The following is a 13,374-nucleotide window of genomic DNA, read 5'->3' as shown; positions in this document are numbered from 1 at the left end:
TTGGACACTCAACAAATACAAAAACGTACGTGGAAAATTTATATTATGTTCAGATTCGCAATCAGCGATCAAGGCAATTCAAAACATTAACAATCGCAGTGTCATAGTATCAAAAATAAGGGACATATTAATTAAATACCATACAAAATTTAAAATAATGTGGATCCCGGGACACGCGGGTATCTTAGGAAATACATTAGCGGACGAAGCAGCAAAATTTGCCTCAAATGCACCTATCTTAGGTTAGGTTAGGTTATGTGGCAGCCCGATGTATCAGGCTCACTTAGACTATTCAGTCCATTGTGATACCACAGTGGTGAACTTCTCACTTATCACTGAGTGCTGCCCGATTCCATGTTAAGCTCAATGACAAGGGACCTCCTTTTTATAGCCGAGTCCGAACGGCGTTCCACATTGCAGTGAAACCACTTAGAGAAGCTTTGAAACCCTCAGAAATGTCACCAGCATTACTGAGGTGAGATAATCCACCGCTGAAAAACTTTTTGGTGTTCGGTCGTAGCAGGAATCGAACCCACGACCTTGTGTATGCAAGGCGGGCATGCTAACCATTGCACCACGGTGGCTCCCTATGCACCTATCTTGCGATATATTGTACCCAACCGGAATGACTTGAAAAGACTTGCCTACGAATACCTAAAGCAACAAGAAAACTTAGAATGGGATGACTACGAACACTACTACAAACAATTTAACACATATAAAACTACACCAATTTTCCCTAATTCAGTATCTAGATTATGGATTAAAAAATTCATACGTCTTCGACTTGGCCACACCTCGCTAACCCACCAACATATCTTCAATAGTAAACCTGCGGAATTGTGTCCTGCGTGCGGCTTGCAGCAAGTGGACATTAAACACATCGTTTTCAGTTGTACCAAGATAATCGAAGCTCAACTTACAATTTTTGGCTCACAATGCCTCCCTGATCTTCTAAAGACAACAACACCAGTTAATATCCAAAATGTTCACAAAATTTTAACACATTGTAATATATGGCATCTTATTTAATTACATATCAATATGTTAACATAAATTTAGGTCGAAAACCTTAGTTGTTAGTAGTACCTTCATCTTTTTGTATTTATTTTCATAATTTATTATGATTTTAAATAAACTAATAATAATAATAAATTTTATTTCTTATAGAAAATTTTGTCAACATTTTATTTCTATAGAAAATTTTGTCAAAATATTATGTCCATAGAAAATTTTGTCAAAATTTTATTTCCATAGAAAATGTCAAAATTTTATTTCTATAGAATATTTTGTCAAAATTTTATTTCTATAGAAATTTTTGTCAAAATTTTATTTCTATAGAAAAATTTGTCAAAATTTTATTTCTATAGAAAATTTTGTCAAAATTTTATTTCTATAAAAAATTTTGTCAAAATTTTATTTATATAGAAAATTTTGTCAAAATTTTATTTCTATAGAAAATTTTGTCAAAATTTTATTTCAATAGAAAATTTTGTCAAACTTTTATTTCTATAGAAAATTTTGTCAAAATTTTATTTCTATGGAAAATTTTGTCAAAATTTTATTTCTATGAAAAATTTTGTCAAAACTTTATTTCTATAGAAAATTTTGTCAAAATTTTATTTCTATATAAAATTTTGTCAAAATTTTATTTCTATGGAAAATTTTGTCAAAATTTTATTTCTATGAAAAATTTTGTCAAAATTTTATTTCGATAGAAAATTTTGTCAAACTTTTATTTCTATAGAACATTTTGTCAAACTTTTATTTCTATAGAACATTTTGTCAAAATTTTATTTCTATGGAAAATTTTGTCAAAATTTTATTTCTATGAAAAATTTTGTCAAAACTTTATTTCTATAGAAAATTTTGTCAAAATTTTATTTCTATATAAAATTTTGTCAAAATTTTATTTCTTATAGAAAATTTTGTCAAAATTTTATTTCTATAGAAAATTTTGTCAAAATATTATGTCCATAGAAAATTTTGTCAAAATTTTATTTCCATAGAAAATGTCAAAATTTTATTTCTATAGAATATTTTGTCAAAATTTTATTTCTATAGAAAATTTTGTAAAAATTTTATTGCTATGGAAAATTTTGTCAAAATTTTATTTCTATAAAAAAATTTTGTAAACATTTTTTTTACAATACAAAATTTTGTCAAAATTTTATTTCTATAGAAAATTTTGTCAAAATTTTATTTCTATAGAAAATTTTGTCAAAATTTTATTTCTATAGAAAATTTTGTCAAAATTTTATTTCTATGGAAAATTTTGTCAAAATTTTATTTCCATAGAAAATTTTGCCAAAATTTTATGAAAATTTTATTTCTGTAGAAAATTTAGTCAAAATTTTTTATTTCTACAGAAAATTTTGTCAAAATGTTATTTCTATAAAAAATTTTGTCAAAATTTTATTTCTTATAGAAAATTTTGTCAAAATGTTTTTTCTATAGAAAATTTTGTTAAAATTTTATTTCTAAAGAAAATTCTATAGAAATCCTTAAATATTTTAACATATTGATTTTCTTATTTAAAACGAAAAATTTATATTCTATCAATTATGAATTTTCTTTGTTGAGTGTGGGCAATAGAATCACGAAAAAAATCCATATTGTTACAGTTAATATAAAGTGAAAATTATGGCTTCAATAATAACAATTACAACTATCATTTATTAATAATGGCGTGTTTTTATTCATGTACAGTTTTTTTTTTATTGCAAAAACAGATTTTCCTAAATAATAGGTTTAAATAATTTTTATAGTCCAGAGATTCCATGTGTGACATATCAATCTATATTTTTTTAAGTCATATTTTTATCATACAATTCTTCTCTCCCATTGTTGTTCATATATTTAAACTTTGTTATTAAAATTGTTATAATTGCATAGTAAAAAATAATCACAATTTTCAACTCTCCATGTCATTAGTGGTGTAACGAAATTGTTAAACCAGAAATGTCAAGGTCAAATTAAAAATGTTGATTTTTTGTTAAATTTTTAATAGATACTATTTTCCAAGATAGCATGTGCTTTATCGGTTGGGGATGCAGACAATGAACTTTGATTTGTATATGTAATCAAATGGCGTGTCGAACTAAAGACTTCTTGTCGCGTATGACTCATTGTGACTTGGCGTTAATATTTAAAACATTTTAATCATATCGGAACTATGAGTTAATATTTAGTAAAATGTTACGCCTTCCATGAACATTAATTACTATAATATTTACCAAAGTTTTCAATAATACTGGGGGCAAAAAATGGATTTTTGTTATGACAAGCAAAAGCAGAAAAGTATCTTACTACGAGATAAAGGTTAGTCGAAAAACTTATTTATAAACAAAAAAATAATTCTTTCCTCCCAAACGAAATTTTAGACAAACAAAGATCGTTTCCCATTTCCCATTTTCTATAGAAATAAAATTTTGAGAACATTTTCTATTTTTCTATAGAAATAAAATTTTGAGAACATTTTCTATAGAAATAAAATTTTGAGAAAATTTTCTATTGAAATAAAATTTTGAAAAAATTTTCTATAGAAATAAAATTTTGAAAAAATTTTCTATAGAAATAAAATAATAGTTTCCAAAATAAAATTTTTTCTTTGGTAAAATTTTCTCCAAATTTTGGTAGATTTTAAGCTCGAGTGTTACTCAAGTTCCTTAATCTTCTATGTCCATAAAACTCGAATAATTAATTGTAAATTAAAACAAGTGAGTAAAGCAGAAAGTCGGGCGGGGCCGACTATATCATACCCTGAACCACCCCTACTGAATTAGTAAACATTGTTTGTGGCGTATCAATGGTATTGGGTTGGGTGATAAACTGCATTTTCATATTTAAGAACATAAAGGGGAACATATTTATGGGAGTCGTAGCACTAACGGAGCTTCATGAAAATACGGGTTAAAATAATTACCGATCGTTGTTGGTAATCGGCTTTGAACATTTTTATATATATATATTATATATGTTACTTCTTTAGTTATGAGTTCCATATTTAAAAAACAAAATATATAAAACATACCCAAATTTGGCACATGAAATATAAATTCTGAAAAGAAATAACATTAACATTATCGATTTTTTAATAAATAAAAATATGTTTTTAAATTTTAGTTTATACACACACACAAAAAAAATGTTTTTCTGTCTTCAATCACGAAACTAATTGATCCAATTAATTTTTTTATTGAAATGTCTGCAATCACAGAAATGATAGTAACAAGGATAATATTAATTTTTTTTAATTAAAAAATTTGTTGAACCCATTAAATTTTTAATTGAATATATTTTCAATCACGAAATTAATTGATCCAATGAATTTTTAATTGAAATGTCTTCAATCACAGTAATGATAGTATCAATTTAAAAATTATTTGACATTATAAATTTTTGTTAATTAAAAAATTTATTGAATCCATTAAATTTTTAATTGAATATTTTTTAAAACTCAATTAAGACTTTAATTGAAAAAAAAGTAAAACTAACGTAGATCATATTGAGATGTGTCCTTTTTTAGAACCACAAACTAATACGTCGCGTTTTTAATTTTTCTTAGCCCGATCTTTAGTTATCTGTAAAAAAAATCCGTGCGTCCAAACGATAGAGCGATATTATTGTATGTATTATGTTTTTTATGGCATTTTGAAATGAATAAAAATAAGACTTTTTATGAGTAAATAAATAAACTACAAAAAAAATATATATTTTAATACTTTTAACCTTGCACTATGTTTACTTTTGCAATTCGATTCCCTATAATGACAACAAACTATCCTTCTAAAGAAGATGATATTGATGATGAATTAGATATTATTATTAGAATCCATAATATGGATACTCAAGAATATGGATTACTTAATTGTATATGAAATTACAATAGAACCAAGGTTTTAAAAATTAAGAATCAAATTGAAGGGAAATACACTTAACATGGATTGCAATCATTTGTTAAAAAACAAATGAAAATCTTTAAAAAAAAGTCCGTAGTTAAACTAACGATAAATATAATTTATTTTTATTGCAAAAACATTATTTGTAGGTAGATAAATTTTATTATTTATAGGTTCTATATTAATATTTTGGTTGATTTTGCAAAATATTTCTCTCCAACTAAGTGGTACTTCACAACTTTTCTACAGAAATAATATTTTGACAAAAATTTCAAAGACATATAATTTTGAAAAATTTTTTATAGAGATAACATTTTGACAAAATTTTCTAGAGACATCAAATTTTAACAACATTTTCTATAGAAATAAAATTTTGACAAAATTTTCTATAGAAATACAATTTTAACAAAATTTTCTATAGAAATACAATTTTAACAAAATTTTCTATAGAAATAAATTTTGGAGAAAATTTGCTATACGAGTATAGAAAATTTTGTCAAAAATTTATTTTTATCGAAAATTTTTTCAAAATGTTATTTCTATCATTAATGTTGTCAAAATGTTTTTCTATCGATAATTTTGTCAAAATTTTATTTCTATAGAAAATTTTTTCAAAATTTTATTTCTATAGAAAATTTTGTCAACATTTTATTTCTATAGAAAATTTTGTCAAAATTTTATTTCTATAGAAAATTTTGTCAAAATTTTATTTCTATAGAAAATTTTGTCGAAATTTTATTTCTATAGAAAATTTTGTCAAAATTTTATTTCTATAGAAAATTTTGTCAAAATTTTATTCCTATAGAAAATTTTGTCAAAATTTTATTTCTATAGAAAATTTTGTCAAAATTTTATTTCTATACAAAATTTTATCCAAAGTTTATTTCTATAGAAAATGTCACAATTTTATTTCTATAGAAAATTTTTTCAAAATTTTATTTCTATAAAAAATTTTGTCAAAATTGTATTTCTATAGAAAATTTTGTCAAAATTTTATTTCTATAGAAAATTTTGTCAAAATTTTATTTCTATAGAAAATTTTGTCAAAATTTTATTTCTATAGAAAATTTTGACAAAATTTTATTCCTATATAAAATTTTGTCAAAATTTTATTTCTATAGAAAATTTTGTCAAAATTTTATTCCTATAGAAAATTTTGTCAACATTTTATTTCTATAGAAAATTTTGTCAAAAATTTTTTTTTTGGCAAAATTTGTCAAAATTTCATTTCTATAGAAAATTTTATCAAAATTGTATTCCTATAGAAAATTTTGTAAAAATTTTATTTCTGTAGGAAATTTTGTCAAAATTTTATTTCTATAGAAAATTTTGCCAAAATTATATTTCTATAGAAAATTTTGTCAAAATTTTATTTCTTTAGAAAATTTTGTCAAAATTTTATTTCTATAGAAAATTTTGTCAAAATCTTATTTCTAGTTTATTCCTATAGAAAATTTTATCCAATGTTTATTTTTATAGAATATTTTGTCAAAATTTTATTTCTATAGAAAATTTTATCCAAGGTTTATTTCTATAGAAATGTTTTTCAAAATTTTATTTAAATAGAAAATTTTTTCAAAATTGTATTTCTATAGAAAATTTTGTCAAAAATTTTATTTCTTTAAAAAATTTTCTCAAAATTTTATTTCTATAGAAAATTTTGTCAAAATTTTATTTCTATTAAAAAATTTTCTCAAAATTTTATTTCTATAGAAAATTTTGTCAAAATTTTATTTCTAATTACAAATTTTGTCAAAATGTTATTTCTATAGAAAATTTTGTCAAAATTTTTTTTCTGTAGGAAATTTTGTCAAAAATTTATTTCTATAGAAAATTTTGTCAAAGTTTTATAATATAAATTTTGAAATAAAATTTTAAGAAAATTTTTTAAAGACATAAAATTTTTGACAAAATTTTCTATAGAAATACAATTTTGACAAAATTTTCTATTTAAATAAAATTTTGAAAAAAAATTTAAATAGAAATAACATTTTGACAACATTTTCTATAGAAATAAACAAACCTTGGATAAAATTTTCTATAAAAATAAAATTTTGACAACATTTTCTATAGAAATACAATTTTAACAAAATTTTCTATAGAAATAAAATTTGGAGAAAATTTGCTATACGAGTATAGAAAATTTTGTCAAAAATGTATTTCTATAGAAAATTTTGTCAAAAATTTATTTCTATCGAAAATTTTTTCAAAATGTTATTTCTATAGAAGTTTTGTCAAAATTTTATTACTATAGAAAATTTTGTCAAAATTTTATTTCTATAGAAAATTTTGTCAAAATGTTATTTCTATAGAAAATTTTGACAAAATTTTATTCCTATACAAAATTTTGTCAAAATATTATTTCTATAGAAAATTTTGTCAAAATTTAATTTCTATAGAAAATTTTGTCAAAATTTTATTTCTGTAGAAAATTTTGTCAAAATTGTATTTCTATAGAAAATTTTTTCAAAATTTTATTTAAATAGAAAATTTTGTCAAAATTGTATTTCTATAGAAAATTTTGTCAAAATTTTATTTCTATAGAAAATTTTGTCAAAATTTTATTTCTATTAAAAAATTTTCTCAAAATTTTATTTCTATAGAAAATTTTGTCAAAATTTTATTTCTATTAAAAAATTTTCTAAAAATTTTATTTCTATAGAAACTTTTGTCAAAATGTTATTTCTATATAAAATTTTGTCAAAAAAATTTTTTTCTGTAGGAAATTTTGTCAAAATTTTATTTCTATAGAAAATTTTGTCAAAATTTTATTTCTATAGAAAATTTTGTCAAAATTGTATTTCTATAGAAAATGTTGTCAACATTTTATTTCGATAGAAAATTTTGTAAATTTTTATACACTGCGAAACACTGTGGAACAGGGTATTATAAGTTAGTGCATATGTTTGTAACACCCAGAAGGAGACGAGATAGACACATGGTGTCTTTGGCAATAATGCTCAGGGTGGGTCCCTGAGTCGAGATAACCATGTCCGTCTGTCCGTCCGTCCGTCTGTCTGTGAACACATTTTTGTGATCAAAGTCTATGTCGCAATTTAAGTCCAATCGCCTTCAAATTTGGCACATGTCCCTAATTTGGGTCAGAATAGAACCCTATTGATTTTGGAAGAAATCGGTTCAGATTTAGATATAGCTCCCATATATATCTTTCGCCCGATATGCACTAATATGGACCTAGCAGCCAGAGTTTTATACAGATTTGCTTGAAATTTTGTATAAACATAACACTTAGTCGTATAGTCAAGTGTGCAAAATTTGATTGAAATCGGTTCAGATTTAGATATAGCTCCCATATATATCTTTCACCCGATATGGACTTATATGGCCCCAGAAGCCAGATTTTTGGCCGAATTTGGTTGAAATATTGCACTAGGAGTACAATTAGTAGTATAGTCAAGTGTGCAAAATTTGATCGAAATCGGTTCAGATTTAGATATATAGCTATATATATATATATATATATATATATATATATATATATAGCTTTCGCCCGATTTACACTCATATGACCACAGAGGCCATTTTTTTGCTCCGATTTCATTGAAATTTTGCACAGGGAGTAGAATTAACATTGTAGCTATGCGTGCCAAATTTGGGTGAAATCGGTTCAGATTATATAGATATACCTCCCATATATATGTTTTTCTGATTTCGACCAAAATGGTCAAAATACCAACATTTTCCTTGTAAAATCGCCACTGCTTAGTCGAAAAGTTCTAAAAATGACTCTAATTTTCCTAAACTTCTAATACATATATATCGAGCGATAAATCATAAATAAACTTTTGCGAAGTTTCCTTAAAATTGCTTCAGATTTAAATGTTTCCCATATTTTTTTTTTACTAACATTGTGTTCCACCCTAGTGCATTAGACGACTTAAATTTTGAGTCTATAGATTTTGTAGAAGTCTATCAAATTCTGTCCAGATCGAGTGATATTTAAATGTATGTATTTGGGACAAACCTTAATATACACGCAAAGAAAAAAAAAAACGTTTGGAAAACGTGTACCGAAAACGTTTTTCTTTTGTTAAGAGTTTTTTGAATTGCTTCGAAAATTTTAAACTTTTATCACCAAAAAAATTCGTTTGTTACAAATTTTTTATTTTTTCAATAAAAAAAGTTATTTTTGAAACAACAACACAGTCCATTTCGTTTATATCAAACACTGTTCTTTTATAAGACACATTTTACAGTTCAAAATTTAATATACTACAATGTAATGTTGAACATTTTTTCGGAATCTTCCGAACATATCTGGAATATATGTAAAAAAAAACAAAAACAAAAACAAAAACAAAAAAAAATTCGTCGAAGCAGGGATCGAACCCACGACCCTTGGCATGCAAGTCGGACGAAGCAGCCACTGCTCCACGGTGCCAAACTAAATGCTTGTTTCTGTTAAATAAACTTTGTTTATTCGGTTCGTGGGCGCCGCAAGCTATGCTATACAAATATAACTTATATGGATATTTATCTATTGATGACCATAACAGGTACATAGCTCAGTGGTTAGTGTGTTGGCTTACAAAGTGCATGGTCCGCGGTTCGATTCTCCGTCCAGGCGAAAGGTAAACAAATTTTAAAAATTTATAAAATCGTATAATTTCTTCTACATTGTTGGTATTACAGGAAAAGGTGTTAAGCACTAAAAAACCTCGACGATGTGATACAGATGTGAGGGAAAATGCAATTAGCAAGAAAACAATTTTTTTTTTTTTTTTTTTGAGTTTGTCTTTATGAAATGTTTTTATATCCTGGAAAAGAATAAACGTTTATCACAAAAAGTATATGCTTTTCTTCCAAATACACTTCCTTACAGCGAAAAGCATATGAGAAATGAACTTTGTTTGTCTAAAATTTCGTTTAGGAGGAAAGTATTATTTTTTTGCGTGTTAGCCCCCGACACATTTGACGGATGTGATATGATATCGAAAATTTAGATCTACAAAGTGGTGCAGGGTATAATATAGTCGGCACCGCCCGACTTTAGACTTTCCTTACTTGTTTGTTTATGATATGATGATTTCATGAATGGCAGTTAAAAAGTACACCAACGCTTTGTGAAAATCTCAAAATATGGAGTACAATTCGGTTTAATTTTCGTACGAGGTAATTCATTCTTCCTATAAAAAAAGGTTAACTTTTTTTCTGTGCATACGAAATGAAATATTTTAACATGAACTCATTTAGTTATTTCCTCTTAGTTTAGATCAATTTAAGAAAAAAATATTTTATTTTATAACTTTTGTATATTATTTACCCACATAACCTAAGCATAAAACCAAACCAAAATTACACACTTCATACCTTAGGTTTTAAATTGTTTAAGTTGTCTCATAAAATTTTTAAAAATAGTTTCCATTTTCGACAAATCAATAATTCAAGAAGAAACCAGAGAAAAATGAATCAGTGCCGCTGACATGGCAAAATGAGTGTGCATGGATGCATCTGAAGTGGGGAAAAGTTGATTTTTTTTTTAAATGAACTCGATTCTTTGTAACGCATCAGTAAACCTTAGCAACAAGAACATCAAGAAAATCTTATTTTGTATCTTTTTGTTTTCCTATTATAGATGTCTATTTGGAAATTTAAGATATCTCTAAGATATCAGTCTATTTTCCCACCCCTATGGAACATTTGAAAAGACATGAACAAAATGCGGAAGTGATTGTCATCGTTTCACTGGAATTAAGAAAATTATTACGTGTAGTTTCAATACGTTGAGGTTGTTATTAAAATGAAATAATTTAGTATGTAAGTGAACAACTGACAATATCTCCACTAGGAGTGACTCATTAAACGATAATTACCCTTGTTTTTGATTTTTCCACACGTATAGTAAATATTTTTGGTTTTCTTTTTTAATTTTGATTTTTGTTTTGCTATTGAAAATTGAATTTAGATACTAAGGTATTGTTGGTCTATGTATTTACAATGAATTTTTTAATCATTTCGAAATGTATTAGAAAAAAAAATAAATTTTGTTGAAACAGTTGTTGGCATTTATGGCAATATTTTTTGGAATATTCTATTGGAACATAAGTTTATTATTTTTTTTTTTTCAACAATAACCAGACCTGTGGCTGTTTATTTTATGAGGGAAATACTATTAGTCAGTCATGTCGTCCAAAAAAGTAAAAAATGAAAGGGAAATGGAAATGAAACATTAAATGGAAAAATATTATATTAAAAATTCATGGAATTGTGATTATAGCAAAACAAGTAAGTAAAGTAGAAAGTCTGGCGAGGCCGACTGTATCATACCCTAAACCACCGCTACCTCATCAGCATTTGTGGGGTTTCATTTGTATGGATTTGGGATATAAATCGCATTTCCATATTTAAAAACATTAAAAACAAAAAGTTTTTCAGCGGTGGATTATCCCACCTCAGTAATGCTGGTGACATTTCTGAGGGTTTCAAAGCTTCTCTAAGTGGTTTCACTGGAATGTGGAACGCCGTTCGGACTCGGCTATAAAAAGGAGGTCCCTTGTCATTGAGCTTAACATGGAATCGGGCAGCACTCAGTGATAAGAGAGAAGTTCACCACTGTGGTATCACAATGGAATGAATAGTCTAAGTGAGCCTGATACATCGGGCTGCCACATAAGCTAACCTAACCTAAAGTCTAAAGTCGGGCGGGGCCGACTATATTATACCCTTCACCATTATGTAGACCAAAATTTGAGTTACCATATCAACTCTTTCAAATTAGTTGGGAGCTATTATCAAGGTTTATATTCCCATATATAAATATTTATATCTGGAACGACAATTTTTTGTACTTCTACTAAATCGCTAGAATTAAAAATTAAATCGGCTCACACCGATATAAGACAATTTGAGTAATATTAAAATTTTTGCTACTCAACAGTGGCGATTTTACCAGGATATTGGTCAAATCTCGCCAAGATATGTGGTCAATTGTGGATTGTGATATATTATTTGGCCAATTCGGGTGATATTTCCACAAGTCGGAGCTTTATTTAAAATTCGACCATTCTGGGAAAAGTTTGGCATTAGAGTGTGTTGAATATGACAACGATATGGGGAAATCATCACAGAATTTTGTTTAAAATGTGGGTATTTTGGTCATATTTGATCAAGATGACACACCTAAATAGCATATTAAATGTATTCTCTGTGGAAACTATCGAGTCAATTGGAGGAAACTCCCATTGAAAATGGGTTTAAAATATGAAACATTCTACCATATTTCCCCTACTCTGGCGTACATATATATGGGAGCTATATCTAAATATGAACCGATTTTGACCAAATTTGGCATGCATAGTTAGAATAATAATCCTGCTATCTCAGCAAAAAACGTAAATGGGAGAATAATTTTGGCCTCCGTGATCATATGAGTGTAAATCGGGCGAAAGATATATATATGGGAGCTATATCTAAATCTGAACCGATTTCAACCAAATTTGGCACACTTAATGATACTATTAAACGTACTCCTTGTGAAAATTTGAAGCAAATCAGAATAAAACTCTGGCTTTTTTTTGCCATATAGGTAAAAATCAGACAAAAAATATATATGGGAGCTAAAGGGTGATTTATTAAGAGCTTGATAACTTTTTTTTTAAAAAAAACGCATAAAATTTGCAAAATCTCATCGGTTCTTTATTTGAAACGTTAGATTGGTCCATGACATTTACTTTTTGAAGATAATTTCATTTAAATGTTGACCGCGGCTGCGTCTTAGGTGGTCCATTCGGAAAGTCCAATTTTGGGCAACTTTTTCGAGCATTTCGGCCGGAATAGCCCGAATTTCTTCGGAAATGTTGTCTTCCAAAGCTGGAATAGTTGCTGGCTTATTTCTGTAGACTTTAGACTTGACGTAGCCCCACAAAAAATAGTCTAAAGGCGTCAAATCGCATGATCTTGGTGGCCAACTTACCGGTCCATTTCTTGAGATGAATTGTTCTCCGAAGTTTTCCCTCAAAATGGCCATAGAATCGCGAGCTGTGTGGCATGTAGCGCCATCTTGTTGAAACCACATGTCAACCAAGTTCAGTTCTTCCATTTTTGGCAACAAAAAGTTTGTTAGCATCGAACGATAGCGATCGCCATTCACCGTAACGTTGCGTCCAACAGCATCTTTGAAAAAAATACGGTCCAATGATTCCACCAGCGTACAAACCACACCAAACAGTGCATTTTTCGGGATGCATGGGCAGTTCTTGAACGGCTTCTGGTTGCTCTTCACTCCAAATGCGGCAATTTTGCTTATTTACGTAGCCATTCAACCAGAAATGAGCCTCATCGCTGAACAAAATTTGTCGATAAAAAAGCGGATTTTCTGCCAACTTTTCTAGGGCCCATTCACTGAAAATTCGACGTTGTGGCTCGTTAGTAAGTCTATTCATGATGAAATGTCAAAGCATACTGAGCATCTTTCTCTTTGACACCATGTCTGAAATCCCACGTGATCTGTCAA

General features: G+C 27.0%; 1 protein-coding gene across 5 annotated transcripts in view; it reads right to left on the bottom strand.

The window, feature by feature from the left end:
• drpr (multiple EGF like domains draper) overlaps positions 1-13,374 on the bottom strand; it is a 117,535-nt gene that overhangs the window by 81,366 nt on the left and 22,795 nt on the right. For 4 of the 5 annotated variants that reach the window (XM_075306554.1, XM_075306555.1, XM_075306557.1 and 1 more), the window contains exon 3: positions 4,034-4,060. The exons of the other annotated variant lie outside the window; for it this stretch is intronic. The gene's annotated coding sequence lies outside the window, so the exon portion shown is untranslated. The remainder of the gene's footprint in view (positions 1-4,033; positions 4,061-13,374) is intronic. 5 annotated transcript variants of the gene reach the window in all.

This window comes from Haematobia irritans, chromosome 4 (genome assembly GCF_050003625.1).
Source record: "Haematobia irritans isolate KBUSLIRL chromosome 4, ASM5000362v1, whole genome shotgun sequence".
NCBI classification, from domain to species: domain Eukaryota; kingdom Metazoa; phylum Arthropoda; class Insecta; order Diptera; family Muscidae; genus Haematobia; species Haematobia irritans.
The sequence above is the reverse complement of the archived record's forward strand: the minus strand, read 5'-3'. Positions and strand labels throughout refer to the sequence as shown.